The following is a 16953-nucleotide window of genomic DNA, read 5'->3' on the forward strand; positions in this document are numbered from 1 at the left end:
TTGAAACAGGTGAGGGAGTCGTCAGTTCAGGTGGGGTAAGAAGCTTGTGTTCTGTGATGCTGGGGAAGTTGATAAAGATGGGGTTGAGAAAGTGTCCAGTCATGTGAAAGGGATTGTTCACCTGTTGGATAAGTCTTAGGATGCTAAGGCCTTACCAAAGGATGGAGTAGTTGGGGTTGGTCTTGTCTTCTATGTGAAGTTGAGGTCATCAAACTGGATTAATGAGTCAATGGGACAATGAGGTGTGTGAAGGAGGAGCAGAAGTTATATCTGGATCAGTAGTTAGTATGGTAGAGCTCCTCCTAGGATTGGAGTGCATAGGGTAAGAATTGTGAATGCTTGGATTTCTAGCCAGCTGCTGGTATCAGCTGAGGTGATGGTTCAGTTGATTTCTTAGGAGTAGATTATGACCTCCTGGTTTGTTGGATCTGTGTTGCCTTCTCACTTGTACTTGCACAGAGTCAACAATGCTATATCTGTGGCCAATGCTGGGTTAAGCCAAAATTCTGTGAGAAATGGGAGGTTGGAGAGAGGTCATACATGCGATTGCAGACTTCGATGGCATGCTTGACAAGGGAGTGGGTGTTGATGAGAAAACACTTGTCGGTGGGGCGTGTCATGTGAGGTGATGCTGAGGGTCATTTAGCAAGGCTGAGGGTGAGGAGCTACTGATGGTGGTGGTGTAAGGGTCAGACATGGACACTGGCATGTGGGGTATGAGAATGTGCCTTCTATCTGACTAGGGTTGGCCCGGGTGCAGTGCGGAGATGGGCATTCACGTTGAAGCTGTGGAGGTGTGTGAATTAATATAAAAATAAAAGCTGAGAAACCACAATAAAGGAAACCAAATCATTTAAAAACAAGTTTAAGGAAAATAAACTTGAAGGACATACAAATAAATGAAAAATGTAAGGAAATATTTTAAAGGAAAGATCATTTTAGGGAAACATCCAAAATCATACAATTGGTTGAAGATTAGGGTAGTGAGGATTTTTTTGGTTTGTAGATGGGTGATATTTAGGAACAATGAGGGTTTTTTGGGGTTAGGAGTGAAGGGTGGAGTTTAGGGGTGAGGAAGTTGTAAAGGGATCAGGCATGGGTAGAGTTTGGTTGGTGAAAGGCTTTTAGGGTTCACGCGTGAGAGGAGTTTAGGGGTGGTGACGGTTTTAAGGTTTAAGGATGGTTAATATCTAAGAGTATTGAGGGTTTTTAGGTTTTACGGATGAGTAGAGTTTAGGGATATTTTTGGTTTTAGTGTACAGTAATGGGTAGAGATTTGGGGTGGTGAAGGGTTTTAGTGTTCAGGAATAGGTGGAGCTTAGGGTAGTGTGGAGTTTTTAGGGTTCAGGGATGGGACATTAGGTGGTGGTGAGATGTTTTCGGGGTTATGAATGGGTGGTTTTTAGGGGTTAGGAAGGATATTTTAGGGTTCAGTGGTGAGTGGAGTTTAGGGGTGGTGCAGCGTTTTAAGGGATCAGCGATGAGTAGGGTGTAGGTATTGAAATGGGTTTTTGGAGTTCAGGAATGGTTGGAGTTTGGGGTAGTGGGAGATTTTTAGGTTAAGCGGAGGATAGTGTTTAAGAGTAGAAAGGGCTTTTAGGGTTAACGGATGGGTGGAGGTTAGGTGTAGTAACTGTTTTCTAGGGTTCAGGGATGGGTTTAGTTTAAGGTTAGAAAGAGATTTTAGGATTCAGGGTTCGTGGAGTTTAGGGGTCAGGGATGGGTGTAGTTTATGTGTGGGAAGGTATTGTTTGGGGGCATAATGGTGTTTAGGGGTGGAGAGGGTTCAGCAATGTAAAAGCATTCAAAATAATTGTTTGACAATGTAAAAGATATAAATCAGAAATGTTGTTCCCTAATATAAAAGATTGATAGAAATACCTTCAACAAAAAATATTTCAGAAAGTAGGACCTGCAACCAATTCATATGCACCATAAACATAGGTATGCAGGAGCTAATTTTTGGGGGAAAACATCTATTATTTTGTTTCAATGAAATGATAAATTACATTCATCCTGAAAAGTTCCATTAAACCATTCAGAGGAAATTCTCAGCAACGGTATTCCACTGAATTATTTTTCCATAAAATGCCATACAACTTGGTCAACCAGTGGCATCTGTGGTTGTGGAGGATGACCATTTGGCCAGTGGTCTTGGTGCTAGGTGTGGTCAGGCATAGATGGTTGATGGCAAACTTGCCTTACACATGCTTTGGCATGCCAGGGGACCTCCACATTGCGCCAGTCATTTTGAACACATCAGGGATGGTGTAGGAGATCCACAGGGCAGTGGCCAGAGCAAGAGACGCTCAAGATCAGCAAACAACGGGGAGGGGAGTGGCAAGGAGTGGAGCAATGAAGAAGATAAAGAAACAGAGAGCTAAAAAAAGCAGGGCAGTTAGGTGCAAACACAAGGAAAAAAAGAGAAACAAATATACAAAAGAGACAAAAAAGAGAAAAAGCAAAACAAATAAGAGAGAGGCTGTGTTGCCTCAGTGTGGGCAAAGGAGTCTCAGAACACCTAAGGTCGAAAAGTGGCAGAATATCTTGGTCAAAGGACTGAGATGAGTAACATAGAAAGATCGCAAGGCATAAGGGTGAGGAAGTCAGGCACGGGCTAGTCAACCTAATTCCTGCCGTAAGCATACAGGAATGGAAAGCAACAACTTTTTAAAAGATGAGCCAGAGCTCCATCTCTTACATTTACGTGCCTTCACCTTGTGGAAAAAGTGGGGGCGGGGTGCATGGCAAAAGCATTTTGTTTTCTTTTGCAGGCTGCTCTTATTTATTGATTTGTTTAATGGTGTATTTATAAAGTGAATGCCCACAAGTTATCAGTGCACTGTACATCTGAACAAGATGTATGGCATTGTTAAAAGGAGGGACCTCTTTTTTGACTGTGCCCAGTTTTGAACTTTACCACTCCTCCTACACTGACTTGTTTTTATTTAGACAGAATTAGAGGCAGAATAATTAGATATAGATATTTTGTGGAGTTTAACCACTATTTAAAGGAAAGGTATTTGGACAATCTACATTAGAATGATAAAATACTGTGCATCCGCAACCCTACTTTTCCAAATGATCATCTTACATTAGTTAATCAAGAACTTACAAGCTACTGTTCTCAATCTTGTGGCACAAACCACAAAATGTCTCTGTGTGGCCTGTCCAGTGCACCATCTAAGGTAAGCTTGGAAACTTCCTCCAACATTCCCAAACCCTATTAAAAGATTCTGGGTCATCACTGGTTAGCATAAACTGCTCATTCTGATACAATGGACTCATCTAGATTCTAACTCCATTTGCCAGTTGTGGGTAATGCATGGCCAACCCACAGTTACATAAAAAGAATTCTCTCCACAATCATGGATGTATTGTGGAATTATTAGCTGTACCTGGGAATAGATATGTCTCTTCAGATGCCATACATAACCATTTGGATGTATGTAAATTATGTCTTATAAGCTGTATATAAACATACCATCCTAGTAACAGCCCATCAAATGTTAATGGCCGTGCCAAGCCTAACTAATTTTGTCTTAGTGTATTAAAATTGCTGTAGGATTTCAAACTTAACCAATCTGAAACCCAGTCAGATGGTTATTTTAACGGGCTTCTACTTGCTTCCTCTCTGTAGCTATCATCTAATATCCCTATGTTCTGTTCCCATTTAAGTCATAGCTCCATGAGTAGGGACATACAGTTATTCATCATAGTCACTTACATCAGAGATATACTATGCCTGAGCATCAGGGGTATGAATATTCTACATTCCAGTGTGAATTCCTCTTTGATTTCCTGCATATGTTCTGAATACTTCCATAAAGTTTTGCTTGTAAGTATTTGAAATATTGTGAGTCAGCTTGGTTGAATTCCTAACAAAGGGTCAGATATGGCATATTGTTATCTTGTCCACCAATGTGGCTCGGCTTCCATACACCTATAGCATACCACCTGCAGAATTTCCAAATGTCCAATAAGTGCTGAGTCCCACTAGGGCATCTCTGGATTAAGCATCTCCTGATGACCTAACTAGAATTCACATCATTCCTCTCCTTTTTTATGGTTCCACTGAGTTCTGACTAGGTCTAGGGATCAATTTCTCCTCATATGCCCAAGGGATCCCATAGGTACCATGGCGTGCTTATCTGCCAATAGTCAGGAATTCTGCGGTGTGTGCCACATTACTTAGCAGTTGAAACCATTCTCTGTTTTGCCCAGTAGTATTATTTTGTGTCAGGCAACACCACTTTCCAATCACGAAATTCCCTTAGTCAGTGTAGAAAGGGCAATTCTAGCCATCTCATAGAAGATTGCAGACTACTCTCCGAACTTTTTAGAACTCGAAATCTTGTATCAGGATTGAGTCTTCTAGACCATGTACAAGAATATGACAAAGGCCACTATCTTCTAGAGTAAAGCTATGCCTAGCAATGTGACCAGCAACTTACCTAGAGTGAGATTTACTAGTTTTAAATTCAGGTTGGAGGCTCATTAGGTTCCTTTCGGTAAGAGAGTCGCTATCCTAGAACATGATGAAAGGTAGATATCAAAAGCCCCCACTGGAAAGGTTTAGTGGATATTTCATTCTGTTAGAGCGTGGATAATGTTTAGGGTGAAACAGAATAGATTTCAGCCAATTAAAAAGGAGCCCTGCGTAACTTCCATACCTATAGCTTATGTCAAGGCGTCCAGGATGGAGTGAGTTGGTTCTCTGAGTTTCAAGAGAAGGTTATTCTTATACACGGAGAAGGTGAATGGAGAACTCGAGTGGGGCTCCATATTATGAACTGGGGGCTGAAGTCCATTCACTTTAACACCACTCTTAAGAAAGGGCACTCAATAGAGGATTCATGTGTGCCGCAGTAGACCACAGGCCTTCATCATACTGCCATAGAGGGTCCTTCAGCTATAATGGGTGTCTGTATGGAGCATGAAGGTCACCTGATTCAGGCAAATTAAGGTGTCAATAACTGCATAAAGGCAAATGTCCAAGGCCTTTTCAAGTACATTCTCCATGCTATTTAAGAAGGAGATGGGGCAATAGTAGGCACACTTGTTGAGGGGCTGATATGTTTGTGGATAAGTACTATTATGGCAGTAGAGGTGCATCTAGTGGAGTGGACCCTACCTCTCTTGCCTTTTCCATCATGTTAATGATGGGGTCTTACACCTTTGATAAAAGGCACTTAAATACCTCCAATGGCAAGCTGTCAGGGCCCTGGGCCTTAATTATTTCTTTCTTTGGGTAATTGACTGGGTGTCCTCACTTAATCCAAATAAGGTCCTTCGCGCTCGATTGTGGACAAACTGTTCCTGAGGAAATACATGTGGTGATATATTAACAATTTATTTTTTCTTGATTTTTTTATTTTACAGGAGCAATATCGTAAATTGGGGTCAAAGGGTGTCAATGGATTGGTGACTGTGTTTCGAGAAATTGAGTCTGACAGCACTGGAAAGCCTCTGAGCTGTTTTGTTCTTACAGGGGCACCAATTGCCGTTGGCATCAACAACCAACCTTAGATATAAAAACTCCTGGTTGAAAGCAACCTGATGACCTTGAAGTTAGATATTTCTTTGTTTCATGGATGTGGGCCTGCAAAACAGAGTGTATGTTTTGGAGCAATTGGTGGCTAGGCCCAAAGACCGCCTGAAGCCCACAGATTTCTGGAAGAGAGCATTAAGACTCATGTGAGTTGTACTTATTAGGAAAGCATCATCACATAAAGTAACGCAGGGACTTTTTTCCCACCCACCACTGGAACATCTGTCTGCCTCACAGACATACAACGTTTTCTCAAGACCATTGAGGAACAGCAGGAAGAGCATAGGCTGTACTTAACAGACATTGATAAGTCAAGATGGAGTGCACGCAGAATTTGAACTAACCCAGTGTAAACCCCAAGATCACTCACAGATTAGATCTGAACACACTGTTGAACGCACTAGACATGTCATTAAATTCCAGGCAGCTGGAGCCCTGCTTAGAAATGGTGTACTTGCTAATGACCAGATGAAGATTGGGACATTGCTCCACCATGCCAGGCCCCTCATGGAAACACACTGAACCAACAACAGTGTGTTAGATTCTGCTGCCCAGGACAGCAAACGGTTCAATACAACTCTCACAGCTATTTTGACAGCAGAGTCCAACAAGGATTTTGGGTGATAACAGCTGGGGGGCTACGGTTTACCTTTTTTAAAAATAGAGACAATGATGGCAGTATGCCATTAATCAGGTCATGCCACATTGAGTAAAGGCATTGAGACAATTGCAGAGTAATAGGGCCCACAGTTCCTACGCAGATTTATACAAGTCCATAGGGTCACCATCTGGACCTGGGGCCTTATTAGATGAAGACTTAGCAGCAATGGCCTCACATAACTCTTTCAGGCTGAATCTGATAGGAATTACATAGGCAAACTCAGCTTCTTGGCAATCCTGTGGCATATCTGAGTGATAGAGAGCACGGTAGACAGTCATGCTTTCTCATTAATCATTTTAAAATGTTGGTATTTGTTTCGGGTCTCCATAGGCAATGCCAAAAAATGTATACCAGACAATGCTTGTTTAACAAAGCTTATGTAAGAGGACTAACTGTAAGAAAGCGTTGAGAAAAAAGACGTATTTTAGGTAGTAGTTATTGTGCACAGGAACACCCCACAATTTGGTGGCATGAAGTATCCTGCAGGGCAGCCAACTTAGAATAAAGTTTGTGTCTAATTCTGAATAATCTACATAATCCATGGATGAATGGCTAAATGATCCTTTCATTTGACCAGAGTAGCTGTTTAAAATCAAAAGACGTTTGCAATTTTTTTTTAATAATAATAAATATATAAATAAAATACAAGTATTTTCTGTGTTTGCCAAGAAGAAGCATGTCAGCAAAAGAGGTGTAAGCAAGAAGGCATTTTCTGGCAAACACATTATCTTGCCATTCTTGTTATGTTTAATCAAAAATGTGCATTTTGTTTAGTGTATTTATCTTGCCTAGACTAGGGAGCAGCAAAGTGTTTCGTAATCAATTGACCCTTGGAGCTATAGGTTATAGAATGCCAGAATTACCATTCACCTCAAGTGTATGAATGCATGCATTTAATGGAATGGGATGCGAATGGTTATTGGGAAGGTAGCCAAGATGGGGCAAATCGAGGTTTACAAATGGGCTGGGACAGTTAGACTATGTCAATTGGCGGTAAAAACATGCAGAGACAGTGTTACGTTTTTTCTGAAGGACATCAGAAACGGTGAGTTTCTTAGCTGAACTCCAACTTATTTGTGCATTATTGAATTTCTTCTTGACATGTCTTTGAAGCATCTTCCTGACAAGCCTTTGAAGGATGCCTTTCATTCTATGTGGATATCAATGGCAGGTGTTCAGTGGGTAAGGCAGGGAGAAAAGACACGGCGGTAGTCATATGTTCTAGTATTTCACCGTAGATAAGCTGAAAAACGCAATTTCGATCACATTTGTTTTTAGGAGAATGGTGAACATAAAATGTTTAATTGTAACATAGTAACAACTGAGACCTTGGCATGTGACTTTAAGGTACACCCGTGTGCCATCAGCGCATTTGAGACATGTCAACATTTCTAAACAAGGCCGCGTAGCATCCAAATTTGCTGTGCTGTGTTGCTAGTAAGGGAGAAAGCACAACCCTGACATGTCAACTGAGATATTGACCTGTTTCTCTCACCCCCCCGCACCCAGGCTCTTCGAGCCTGCATTCTGCATGCATTCACAGTACCATTGGTTTTGTGCAGGAATGGTACTCTTTCAGTACAAAATACTGTTCTTATACTCATTTTAAAAACCAATCCCTCATTGGATATGGACTCTTAAGCATAGCACACATGTAATGCTGGGTAAGTAAAGAGAATTTAATAGATTTCTCCTTTATTACACCTGCCTTGAAGAGTTGTTATGTTTTGGAGCAAAGCCCTGTCTACCATTTTCAGTGGCTAAGGCTTTGCCTCAAAATATGTGGATTACTGCACAGGAAAACCCAGATAATACCAATAGGATGATCCCTTGATGTGAAGGAATACAAAGCAGCGCCTGCACTATGTTGTGTTAATTTAGGGCTACTGTCCACTACAAATAATCTTTTGTGCTGGAAAGTAAATCCTAAATCAACAGTTTGCACTGGATTACAGCACATTTGTGCTGTTACCCTTAAAAGATGACCTGGTGCTAGACCCAAAGAACAAGCCAAAGCACAGCAGAGTGACCAGGGTTCCAGGTATTTTACAAAAACAGTTATGGGGTTCCCTGAAGGTAGTATTCCTGTATTGCTTGCAAGGAAAGAGAATGGCTGGCCACCTCAACTGGTTCTGCTGATACAAGGGACAGGTCACACTACAAGCTACGCCTCTCCACAAAATTGAATCTGTCTCCTCTCTGCAAAGGAAATGTTCAGAAAGTCACACCCTGCACTAATGAAAGGCATTATTTTGCCATAGTAAGGTAGGATGTCTGATGTTAAAGGGTCAATTAACAGTTAGGACAGACAAGAAGATAATATATCAACTTAGGAGATAAACATGAAAAAAGTTTGGATATTGAGAGAAAACCTATATTTGTATAATTTGTTGGACTCCATCGATGCAAGAAAGGTGGGACAGATCCTATGGGCTTTTTGTAGAAAAAGGAGGGGGAGCGCACAGGAAACTCTTCCTGAGGCTCTCTGAGCCCCAGGGTCTACCACCTCCCGGCAGCTTTATTTTAATTACTGGAGGGGGGCTCTGCGAACCCCTTCATGGGCTCAAATGAGCTCATGGAAGCATTACCTCCTCTGGGGTTTATTTAATTAATGGAGAAGGGGCCTCACGGACATCACTTCTGGGCTGCTACAAGCCTGGAAACCACCACCTCCCTGGGGCTACTTCAACAATGTTGCAGGAGGCCACATGGATCTACCATGCCCCGGGGACCACCACCTCCCGGGGGCCAAATGCCATTTTAAAGGGGGAGGGGGCAGCGTGGTCCCCCTCCTGGGCCATATACGGCCCCGGGGACCACCACCTCCCCAGGGCTGGCCCATGCAGATTAAAGGCGGGGGTAATTGTTTTGAAAAAAGGAGGTGTCCCCTTCAATGAGATTGCTTGCCAAAGGCAGGGATAATAAGTTTCAAAGAAAGTCTCAGGCAAGTGAATATACAGTCAAATTGAGGGAATAAAAAGACACAACACAACTAATTATTCGTATTATAACTAATATAGAAAAGTATATTTTATCATATATTCTAATTCAAGAATTTAAAAAAATCTACATGTGTAACATTCATCAGACATACTCATACTCAAACATACCAACATATATTCCTCATTATTCTCATAGTCAATGTAGTATGAAAATATATATATTTTTTAAATCGTTGATGATACGGAATTGAACACAATATCATAAATTGTTAATTATGCCAATTGATATGAATATTTTTAACCATGAGACAGTTCTGAAAAGCTGTGATGTTCTACGGCGTTTCGTCATGTTCCCTTTATCAGGAATGCAAAAAGAACTTTTTTTTTTATGGACAGAATTCGGATCAATGTCAAACATTCATCCCAGTACAGAGATCTTGGCCAAAATCCATAGTTTTTTACCCCCTCCCATGCCATTCAAGATTATACCCAGCCATATGCAAATCAGTCCTGACCCTGTTCCCCATTAGAACAGTCCAGCATGAACTGCCAGGCCAGGCCCTACCTGGACAAGAAACAACCATCTTGGAACCGGTTTTGTGCATCACCCCTCATCAGCCAGTCTAGCTTGACTCCTGCTGCATGGAGAACACGGCACCCACAACTGGGCATACCCGTCCCACTGGGGGTGACAAATGCAAAAAGAACAATTGATGGACAGAATGCTGATCAATGTCAAACATTCAACTCAATACAGAGATTTGATCCTAAATCCATAGTTTTTTTGCTTCCCATGCCATTCCAGTTTAGACCCAGCCATATGCAAACCAGCCTTGACCTTGTTCCCCAAGGGAACAGTCCAGGCCAAATTGTCAGGCCAGGTCCTCCCTAGACCACAAACAAGCATCCTAGGACCAGTTTTGAGGCATTACTCCTCATCAGCCATGCTACCTTCATTACAGCGGTACAAAAGGGGGTGTGATGGACGGAGCATCTGAACCAATCAAACACTCACACCCAGTCAACAGATATGGGTTTAATCCATCACCGTTCTTTAGCCCACTCTGCCACCCCAGTTCAGACATGGCCATATGCAAATCAGTCTGACCCTGTGCCTCATGGGAAGAGTCCAGCCTGAACTGCCAATCCATGCCTTCCCTGGACCAGAAACAAGCTTCCTAGGATCGGTTTCTGGCATTTCAGCGTCTTCAGCCAGGCTTGCTTGAATCCAGAGGCAAAGTGAGCAAGGGACTCACGTCTGAGCATACCCTGCCAACTTATGGCGAATAAAGCGGTACAACAGGGGGTGGTGATGGACGGAGCATCTGAACCAATCAAAAACTCACACCCAGTCAACAGATCTGGGTTTAATCCATCATCGTTCTTTAGCCCACTCTGCCACCCCAGTTTAGACATGGCCATATGCAAATCAGTCTGACCCTGTGCCTCATGGGAACAGTCCAAACCGAACTGCCAAGCCATGCTTTCCCAGGACTGGAAACTAGCTTCCTAGGACCGGTTTCTGGCATTTCAGCCGTCTTCAGGCAGACTTGCTTGAATCCAGTGGCAAAGTGAGCAAGGGAATCATGTCTGAGTATACCCTGCCAAATTATGGCGAATAAAGCAGTACAAAAGGGGGTGGTGATAGACGGAGCATCTGAACCAATCAAACACTCACACCCAGTCAACAGATCTGGGTTTAATCCATCACCGTTCTTTAGCCCACTCTGCCACCCCATTTCAGACATGGCCATATGCAAATCAGTCTGACCCTGTGCCTCATGGGAACAGTCCAGCCCGAACTGCCAAGCCATGCCTTCCCTGGACCGGAAACAAGCTTCCTAGGACCGGTTTCTGGCATTTCAGCCGTATTCAGCCAGACTTGCTTGATTGCTTCATTACAGCTGCATGAAGAGTAGGGGAGCTACATTTGGGCATACCCATCCCACTGGGGGTGACAAATGCAAAAATGGTCAGAATGTTGATCAATAGAGAACATTCACCCCAGTACAGAGAACTGAGTTTTTTTTGCTCCTATTGCCATTCCAGTTTAGACCCAGCCATATGCAAATCAGTCTTGACCCTGTTCCCAATGAGAACTGCCCAGCTTGATCTCACGGGCCAGGTCCTCCCTGGACCAGAAACAGGGATCCTGGTACCGGTTTTGGGGCATCTCCCCTCATCAGCCGGGCTAGCTTGACTCCAACAGTATGGAGAGCACTGGACTCACAACTGGGCATACCCATCCCACTCAGGGGACAAATGCAAAAAAAGCAATTGATTGACAGAATGCTGATCAATGCCAAACATTCACCCCAGAACAGAGATATGGGCCCAAATTCATCATTTTTTGCTCCCCATGCCATTCCAGTTTAGACCCAGCCATATGCAAATTAGTCTTGACCCTGTTCCCCATGGGAACAGACCATCCTGACCTAAAAGGCCAGGTCCTCCCTGGACCGGAAACAAGCATCCTGCGACCAGTTTTAGGGCATCACCACCATATCAGCCATGCTAGCTTGACTTCAGTGGCATGGAGAGCACAGGACCCATGTTTAGGCATACCTGGCCGACTCGCGGTGACAAATGCAAAAAGAGCAATCGGTGGACAGAATGCTGATCAATGCCAAACAATTAGCCCAGTGCAGAGATCTGGGTCTAAACCCATCTCCCTGAGTGCGCCGGGTAGCTTCGATGTGGGTCCCGGGCTCACTGTGCCACTGGATTCAAGCTAGCCTGGCTGCTCCATGGTGATGCTCCAAAACTGGTCCCAGGAGGCTTGTTTCTGGTCCAGTGAGGACCTGGCTTGGCAGTTTGGACTAGACTGTTCCCATGAGGCACATGGTCAAGACTGATTGAAATATGGCTGGGTCTAAACTGGGGTGCCATAGTGAGCAAGAGAACGATGGGTTTAACCCAGATCTCTTGACGGGGGGTGAATGCTTGATTTGCTCTATATTTCGCCTATCATCTGTGTATATTCATCAGGAAGCCATCAGAATAATGTCTGTGAACGAACAGCAAGAGTAATGGTATCCTTAATATTGATATGGTTTAGATGATAAATAAAAACAGGAAAGAGACAAAGGGGGATTTCAAAATTGATTACAAATGGTGTGTGTACAGTAGTGTGCCTTCCCCCCTCCTGGAACCATATATATTCTGGGGACCATTACCTCACATTGCCGGCTCCTGCTATTTCCCAGGGTGGCCACCCCGAGATATAGCTGTTTGCTTTTGCTTGGCAGGAGATGACAGCTCCCACCGAGTAAAAGCAAACACTCTGCTTCCAGTGGGCGGGAGCTGTCATAGTGCACGCGCCCACTAGAAATAGAGCTTTCATCGCCTTCCCAGCCCACAGACATGCAGGCAGAGAAAGAGATGAATCTATTACGCTTGCATGCAGGGAGATGCATTTCCAGCACATCCCTGCGTGCAGCAGCAATTTCGGCTTCCGGAGGTGATATAAAGTCGGCTGGGACCATAAGGGCCCCATTGTGGTCTCGGGGGAAAAGAACAGAGAGAGGCAAAATAAAGTTGAGAATCGAGCAGAAAGAGGTGAGGTTCTGTAATTCTCGAGTCTGACTCCATTTTGTTCTGTGTCACCATTTTGTGTTGCCCTCACGGAGGCCTGTAAAGGTAACCTGGCGAACAAAGTGGCCTGGCCTTCTTAGTTCATGTATACATTAACTAGGTTTCTTTTTGACTCTGAAATGAACTGTAAGAAACTGACCTCTTCACCTGAAACTGACATCGCAAAGCCAATTTCCATGATCGATCTTTATCTGAGATTGCCAATCAATGTTCAGGACATAGTTAACTTTTTAGTTTCCTTGCACATGCATTATCTCGTTCAGCATCTGTTACTGTTTTTTTTTATGTTTCTTCATTACATGGGTTATGCTTTCAGTTATAGGTTTGTCCGGCTTGTGGAGATTGAATTTGGGACATTCCTCATAATTAACTTTTGGGTTGGGATACTGTAAATTGAGTTTTTGCTATGTGATACTTTGTTTGAAAATGTATCTTATTGGCTAGAATTTTGTGGAGTGGGTGTACATTTATAATGTGAATATTGGGTATAAAAGGAGACGTCTCGCCTTAGTAAAATGAGCAGTCTCCTGAGAATTTACACCGTGATGTATTTCTAGGTCCACTGTTACTAGCTGCAGCTAATAAACTTGGTCTCTGACGCCATCCAGAAGTATTCCGTGTCTTTGAATACCAAGACAGGTGAACTCGAAGATCTTAGGGCATGCCCCTGACGCCGCTGTGTTAAACCCCGGTTCTTCAACTGGCGCCCACGTGGGGCAACTTCAGTGGTACTGGTCCAAGCCCGAAGATTGTGAGGAGCCCCGTGAGGAAATTCTGGAGGACGGCCGCCACTTCATTGACCCCTGAATGTAGACGTGGACCGAAGGTTTTTTTCTACGAGGCTTCCCCTTTTCGACGGCTGCGAAGGACTGCTGCCCTGACTGTCACCCTGTCTTGGACCCTCTTGTGATGATTTGTAAGGCGAGACGTTAGACGGTCTTCTGGTGGCGTGACAGACATTTTGGTTAAGTATAAGTGGGTCGCTCCCACAACTTTGTTTTGTTTCTTGGTTTTGATTCGGCCATTGCAATAGTCGAAGCCGAGGGGTTTGTAAATTTACGAGTGTATCATTTTTTGATAACCCCTTGAAGTTTGAAGCAAGACTAGTGAGCTAAAGATGCCTGGTTTTGTCAAAATTAGGAAATGGTTTTGTTGTAGTTGTAATAAGGATTCCCGATTGGAGGACTCGTGTCCGATACCTCCGGTTGGAATTCCAAATTATGAGCTCTATTCAAAGCATGGTGTGGGTCCCATTACCTTTAATGAAGTATGGGTCCGTTATACAAGGAAAGATGGTGTTTTACGATGGCCCCAACATGGTAGTTTTGAATCAGATGTTTTAGATAACCTAGAAGTTGCGCTATTTAAGAAGAAAGCCCGGACGGCGATGTTTGACTCTTTTCGCCTTTGGCGTAAGGAAGCCAAACAGCAAGAAATTAAGCAAGCTAAGAGAGATAGGAAGGAAAAGAATATGTTGGTAATGCAAGCTGCTAGGCAGTTTAAGGAAGATTAAGAAGATCATGCGATTGAAGTGTCAGATACACAACATTGTATGGCCATTGACAAATGTTACCCGGCTTTGCCACCTCCCCTTTCAAATGTGACCGAAGACCCTGAAAAGGATCCTTTTACGTCACATTTACTGAGATTACCACCCCATTATGTGCAGGGTGCTACTGCACCTTCGTTATCTCCAGTTGTTGCACCCCTTGTTGTCGTTCAACCCCCTGTTGTTGTTCCGCCACCTGGTGCTTCACAGGTGGTTCTTCCTCCCGCGGCGCAGCCCCCTCCAGAGCCGCCAGCTTTGCCACCAGCCTTGCCTGAAACTCCTTTGCCTTACACTCCTTTATCTTTGACTTCTCTTATTTCTGTCCCTACGTCTCTCTCGCCTCAAAACACTTTGTCTCCTGTCCTCATGTCAACTTCTTCTCCTTCTGCTCGGCAACGAATGACTGAGACTGTCACTAGTCTTTTGTCTCCTTTCTTTGGATCACTGAATATGACCCCTGTTTCTGAACGTAAGCAGAGACGTAGTCAGCTTCCTTGTCCCGAAGAGCGGGCAGTGTTAGATCTCCATGCTCGTAGATGAGTTTCGAATGCCTCCAAGTACGGGCCACAAGCGGTTATGGATATCTTCCTACAGTGGGAGGCACCAAAACAAAGGTATGTTTTTGATGTCATGTGTAGCTTCCTTCGTCAGGAGTGGGAAGATAATGAGTTGGGTTCAATTACACTTGAATTAATTAATGTTCAGTCTGAATTTGCTAAAGGAACGATAGTGGGTTCCGATGTTGAGGAAGCGGTAGAGACACTACTCCCTTTTAGGTCTAGACTTCCACCTCAGTCATTGTTCGAACCTGAACCTTCTGTTAGGAGAAAAGTGAAGCAGTATCCTATGAGGGAGGTTCCCCCTGTATGGAGAGAGGCAGTTGTGGCTGATGCCGCTCATGGTATTGCGGCTGCACCGGCTCATTTTCAGCGAGTGTGGGTGCATGTCCCTTGGAAGAGAGCTGAGGTCTTGGCTCTTAAGCACACCTTGCCTGACCCCCGTAAAAATCCTGCTGGTTATAACAAGGAGTTGTCTCAGACAGTTGATGCGTGTGTTATGAATTTAGCTGACATAGATATGTTGATGGGTAATGTAGTTCCTCAACCCTTGTGGGCGAAGATTCGTCACGAGGATCACGCGCCAGAGTTAGGAGATACGTGGATTAATATTACTGCTGCAGATGGTCGGCAGGTAGGAGGTGCCAAACCTGAACCCTTAGTTGCAGAACTACCTGGTAGGATTATTAATTTAATGAAAACTATGATGCCTACTTTGCGGGTGAATTGGGACAAGTTAGCAGCATGCAAACAAAAGAAAGATGAGAGTGTGTCTGTTTCTTCACTAGGTTTGAGGAAACATTCATTGATCTTAGTGGTCAGGACATGAGTACAGAAGGTGGTCAGAGGTTGTTTGTAGATAAGTTTGTTTTTAATTTACTTCCTGAACTTTCTAATAAGTTAAAGGACTCTGAGAGTTCATGGGCTGTTTCTTCTTCGGCCCAGATATTGGCTACTGCACAATACTATGAGAATAGAGATAAAGATGATTAGGATAAAGTAGAGAAGAAGACTAGAGAATTAAAAACGAAAGTTCTTCTGCAGCATGCTTATCCGCCTCGCCCTAATCAGCGTCAGTTTCAGCAACCCCCACAGTTTCAGAAACTGTTACAGAAGCCTGAGTCTTTGTCTTCGCGACTCCCGCTAGGCCCTAATCAGTGTGCTTATTGTAAAGAGGAAGGTCACTTCAAGAATAGTTGCCCAATCTTGCTACAGCGTGCGAATGGTATGAGAGGTCGTGGTGGTTTCCAACAAGTACCTAGGGGTAGGGGACGTGGTACGTTTCCCCAGAATGAACGTTCCTTTTCCCCTCATAATTCTATACATTATTTTGACCAACAGAATGTTCCGACCGTCCAGTCCACTCAGTACTACACTGATGATTATTATGTTGGAAGTGAGAGTGCTGGTTTTAATGATAGTTAGGACAGCCATGGACAAAGGGAGGGAGTAGTGTCAGTTCCAGTAGACCACAGTGGACCTTATGTTGAAGTGATTAGATCAGGTGTGGCAGAACCTTTTCTTTTGGATACTGGTGCAGTAAAGAGTTCTATCATGCACTATAAACTCCCTGTTGCAACCTTGTCTGGCTTGACTAATGTTTCGGTAGGATTTTCTGGCGCCCCAGTTCGTAACATGGTTTCTCGTCCTTTGCCCCTTTCTATTGGTCCTTGTGAATTGGAGGCTCCCCTTATTCTAACGACTGGCTGTGGTGAGAATTTGTTGGGTTTGAACTTGTTGAAAAGATTGCATGCGACATTACATTGTTCTCCTTTGGGAGTACATCTTACGGTGGGTAAGAAAGTGATTTCCCCGATGTATCTGTCTAAGGATCGCCTTCCACTGGAACTGCATTCTCTCCCTGATACACTTTGGGCTACAGGTCCTAATGATGTTGGTCTCTTGCAGATTCCACCCTACGTTGTTACCCTTAAGTCGAATGCTAAATTACCTCGCATTCCTCAATATAAAATTTCCAGTGATGGCAAAAGAGCTCTTTTAGCGATTATCTATGATTTGGTTGAGAAAGGTGTAGTTGAAGAAACGAGAGGTAATGTGTGTAATAGTCCTGTTCTGCCTGTCCTTAAGCGTACTGACTC

At 43.7% G+C, this 16953-nt stretch overlaps 1 protein-coding gene across 1 annotated transcript in view; it reads left to right on the plus strand.

Annotated features, from left to right (window-relative positions):
• LOC144819948 (uncharacterized) overlaps window positions 1-16953 on the plus strand; it is a 116484-nt gene that overhangs the window by 12199 nt on the left and 87332 nt on the right. The gene's annotated exons all lie outside the window — the stretch shown is intronic.

The sequence above is a fragment of the Lissotriton helveticus genome, chromosome 2_1 (assembly GCF_964261635.1).
Source record: "Lissotriton helveticus chromosome 2_1, aLisHel1.1, whole genome shotgun sequence".
Taxonomy (NCBI): domain Eukaryota; kingdom Metazoa; phylum Chordata; class Amphibia; order Caudata; family Salamandridae; genus Lissotriton; species Lissotriton helveticus.